The following is a 5,297-nucleotide window of genomic DNA, read 5'->3' on the forward strand; positions in this document are numbered from 1 at the left end:
TATTTTTAATAGAGCAGAATGGTAGACTTGAATTCATGTAACCGACCTCATTTAGATAGAAAAGAGTTTTAACTGTGATGATTTGCCGATACGTGCTCACTCCTCTCCTCATGGTCCAATACTAGCTCCCCTCTTTGCAAGTGAATGATTGTCATTCACAACAAGAAATCATTATTTTGAGTGGTCTATATAAACCCCAAATCTTAAAGAGAGAAGGTTACTTTTCCTGATTTTTCCTTCCATTTTATTTCGCAAAAACCTTATTGCTTCTGGATGAATCATGTCGGGCTGGAAAATACCTTAAAGATAATGAGAGCATCATGTGTTTACGATCCAGCTCGAGCACAACTAGTGCTTGTTCCTGTCCAAAAGTCATTTTTTTAAATAATAAATGGTTTTTACAAGTCCATGTTGAAATGAATCACATCTTAAAAATCTATTTTTGAGATGGAATTTTTGACCTAATTTTTAAGTTCAGTATCTGAATCTCTATCCCTGTCTCTGAGTGTGCAAACCGAAGAGAGCTTCAATGCTTCACATAGTCAAGTTCTATCTTGGAAGTAGCCTTGCAAAAACCTTATTGCTTCTTGAGGAATCATGTCGGGTTGTTAAATACCTTAAAGTTAGCGAGAGCATCATGTGTTTACGATTCAGCTCAAGCACAACTAGTGTTTGTTCAAAAGTCATTTCTTTCAACAATGGATACGGTTTTTATGAGTCCATGTAGAAATGAGTCACATCTTAAAAATTTATTTTTGAGATTGATTTTTTGACCTAATTTTTAAGGATATGTAATATCTAACATGGAGATTATGAATATGAATAGATAAATAAATTTTTTTTTAAAAAAATAATAATTCCATTAAGAAAGTATTTGGATCGTTAGTTTCAATTGTTTTTAGATGGACTACATATTTGATGGATGCTTTATACCTCGGAGACTGCAAATGTAAAAATGTCGTCCCTGCCGCATGAAACAATATTGCTTTAATAATTGAAGGTTCTATCATTGTCAGTTCTTTATTGCTTCATGCAATATTAAAGTGGTTAGCAGTTCTACATTCCTATGAGCATGATGATCAGTTCTACTGTTGCTTTCTGGAAATGAGCTATTGTTAACAATTTTGTCATTGCCATTACGAGTTAGTTTTCATTGCGGTCGACCCCCATAGTTTTGAAACTAACTTCATTAGCTTTGAAGCTGAGAAGACACAAGTTTTAGTTTTTTTCTTTTTTTCTGTTTTAGAACTTGAAAACCGGCACAGCTTTTATAGCTTGTTTGGCTGCTGCACATGTTTTTGTTGGTTGCAGTTGCAGATTCCATAAAAAGGAGTGGCGCTTCTACATTTGGGGGTGAAATCGGTGCTTTTCAGTGTTTTCTGTAACACAAAGCAGTGTTCTTTTGTATGAGTGTGCAGCTAAAAGAGCATAAAAAGCTGCTTCCAAATAAGCCAGTAAGGCATATTTTGGCACCACTTAAAAACCTGCCCAAAACACATGGAATGGGTTCGTGGCATTTGTGGTTAGGGTCAGGTGTTTCAACATTACGTCTTGAGCTTCATTTCTACCATTAATACTTAAAAAATAAAATGCGATTAGCATTATGCAGTAAAATCCAATTATAACCTTACATTTTCTTTTACCTTGAGCAGAGTACACAAGCTTTTGCAAATAAAGGATGCATGGGCCCCCGGGGCATCATAAAAGTAGACGTAGAGTTGTGGTCTCTCTAAAAACAAGGTAAAATCAACAGTTTAGAAATTTCTTTCATAAACTAGTTATTGCTTTTTTTAACATTTATTTTTTTATGCATTTATTATCTCCATGTTCGAGGTTACATATATTTAAAAAATTAGGTTAAAAATCCATCTCGGTCAGGAAGAGGGGAAGCATATATATGAGTCCTAGGCCTCACAAAAGCTATATCCTTCCAAAAGAGGGCATATTTGGTCGAATAAAAGACATGTCTTGTTATGGATTTGCCCTTCTCAGTCCAATGCTAAAGCACTAGATTAAAGTAATGCTTACATAAAGATTTATTTTGGCCCTTTAAAAGGTTGCTGAAGAATATAAATTAATAGAGATAAAGGCACCCTTTTTAACTTATTACTAGCTAAGAATATGTTTTGGTCCAACACTTGAAAATGTTGCCATGGCCTATTTGTGAAAAATGGAAAAGGAAAAAGTTAAAGGGTGTGGTTTGTATAAGGTTGTAACTTAAGACAATAAAATTAAGATGCCCATCCAAATTTTGTCATAATTGTAATTTTGGTATAAATTTTTTTTAAGATGACTTGAGAATCTATTTTCATCTCCAATTATAAAATCTTAAACTTCAAATTAGTGTAAATAGATCTATAAAGACTTGAAAATTTAGAAAATTGATGGTCCAAATAATATGTTGTGAGATACGCTATTTTTAGAACTAAAAATATTTTTGTCTTTTCATATTCATTCATCTCGATGTTGAGATGATCAATTAGAGGGTTTCCCAACACTGAAATAACCTTTTGTGATGGATTTTGTGGTGCACATTAATTCAAGGTTTTAAAATTGCAACCTTATATAAACTTTTTCAAAGTTAAATGTGCATTTGTGAACTCATGAGTCCACCTTGTGTTTCAAGAGCTTCAGGATAAGAAACATCTCCTAAGTTTGCAACTCTAAACTGGGATTGCATCTCCTAGTCTATTGACTGACTTTGGTGATCCAATCATGAGCCTCTGCAGTGGACTATGGGTCATGGGAACTGCTGGGTCAGTTTGAGAAAGCTAGGCAGATAGTGATTCGCAGTTGAAGGCGGAGTGCTCAATGTATTGATAATTCCTATATCTATTGGATCTGATTCCCATAAAAATTAACTAGTTTTAATTAATTTATAATATATGATTTTTAGAATGTTTAATTGAATTTTTGTGAATCTTATGGTATTTTATTTTTGTCATTTAGATTTATAAATTAAGATAAATTAATTTTTTAATATTTTAAATAAAATATAAAGATTTAAAACTTCTAAATATGAAATAAAATATTTGCAAACAATATATCAGACCTTAATAAAATATAAGGCCCAAAATTTAAAAAACATGTGGATTAGGTGGGGCCCACACGTGGCCACCAAAAAGGTGACATGCCCCACCCATTCACGTATTTTTCTTGGGAAGAATGTTATACACTTGTTTGTTGACTTATCTTTTGATATAACCATTAAGTTGAATATTTGAAATATTTAATAAATCTTTGAATCAAGATTGTTTGATCCACAATATTGGATATGCTAAAATAGAAAATAAGATGTATACTTTATTTATTTAAAGATTTGATGGGGATTAATCGAGGAAAAGGAGGATAAGGTTCTAGCTCATCTTTTTGAATCTTGATGGTGGATCAAAGAAATAGATGGCTCAAATCTCTCTCTCCATACGTCTTCTTAGATCGACGGTCATGATTTGACCCTATGAATTAAAGCAAACCCCAAGGCATAAAAAATCTATAAAAAAAGGCTCTCCCACCTTATAAAATCTCCACACCTATTTTCTCTTCTTTTATAAAACCCCCACACCTATTTTCTCTTCTTTCTCTAAGGGTGGCATGCACCTAGATCTCTCCTAAGCTTTCCTAGCACGCCGAAGTAATCTCTCTCAAGCCAAGGGGATATGCCCAAGTTATCTCTCTCTTGTTTCTAGGTGAAAGCTTTTCTAGCACGCCCAAGTAATCTCTCTCAAGCCAAGGGGGCATGCCCAAGTTATCTCTCTCTCGTTTCTAAGTGGCATACCCAAGCTAAAGGTAGCTTATCTTGTGGTGGTTTCATTTTTTAGTAGCAAAGGGGAGGATCCCCTTGTAAATCTCTCCCTCTCTTTTTGATTTATCTCTCATCCCTTAAATGATTTTAGTTTATCATATGGCGATTTGATTTTTAGGTAGCAAAGGGGATGATCCCCTTATAGATCTCTCCCTCTCTTTTTAATCTATCTCTCATCTCTCAAAAGAGTTTAGCTTATCTTGTGGCGGTTTGATTTTTGGATAGCAAATGGGATGATCCCCTTGTAGATCTCTTTCTCTCTTTTTGATCTATCTCTTATCTCTCAAAAGATTAAGCCAAAGGGGTTTGAGCAAGACTATGACATTAAGGCAGTTGTTTTTTAGATCGAGATCTACATGCCATTGAGATTTTGTGATATGTAGGAGAATCAATAAACCGATTATAGATCCCGAGTACGATCGGAAGCAGGAGACTTGGTGTGGGGTGCACTAAGTCCAGTTGAGGTAATCTTCGACACTCTCTTTTTGTTTTTTGTCATATTAATTATATTATCTTTATATTCCCTAGCAAAAGAATTGTGAGTATTTTTTTTGTTTAACAAAAATTGGTTTAATGGCATCAAGGTTTTTAAAATCTTGGATTTGTTAGTTTTATTTTCTTTGAAGCAAGAGTTATTGTAATAAGACTACTTGTAAGTGATATTTGCCAAAAGAAAATAAAAATAGTGAAAAAAATAAAAAAATAAAAATAAAATGTTCCCCAGCAAGATCACACTAGTCTTTCTTTCAAGAATCACTGGAGTCCCCCATTTTTTATAATTTTTTGAATTTTATCATTAGAGATTGCCTAGTTTGACTCGAGACTCACCCAAGTAGCAAGTTAGAACTGAGTCCGACTTTTAAAAAATGGAATGAAATTCTTAAGAATAAATTTAGGCATTAAAGTTAACAACTTCTCAAAAAACAAAAAAATGCCCTTACATGCAAACAAACATTTATAAGGTGGTGTGTATAAATAACAACAACAATAACAATTTAAGAAAGAAAATATTACCATTGTAGAAGAAAATATTACCATTGTAGAATGTAGCAAGATAGGAAAGTGTATATTGAATTATTGTCATTGTAGAAGATAACAATATAGGAAAGTGTATACTGTATGTAACAAGATAAGAAGGTGCACATTATACCATTGTATTACCATTATATATACAATGAAAGAACCATCGCATTAGATTAATGTGGGACACAATTATCTTCTCAAAAGTTTTTTTCTCTCTCTAGAATTCTTTATGGTATAATAGAAAGAAAATATTACCATTCTAGAATGTAGCAAGATAGGAAAAAGTATATTGAAATATTGTCATTGTGGAAGGTAGCAAAATAGGAAAATGTATATTGCATGTAATAAGATAGGAAGGTGCACATAATACCATTATATTACCATTATATATACAATGAAAGAACCACCATAATAGATTAATGTGGGGCACAATTATCTTACCAAAAGTTCCTTCATCTTCTGATTCATCAGT

The sequence above is a fragment of the Amborella trichopoda genome, chromosome 7 (genome assembly GCF_054954075.1).
Source record: "Amborella trichopoda isolate Santa Cruz 75 chromosome 7, AtrichopodaSantaCruz75HAP2 v2.0, whole genome shotgun sequence".
NCBI lineage: Eukaryota > Viridiplantae > Streptophyta > Magnoliopsida > Amborellales > Amborellaceae > Amborella > Amborella trichopoda.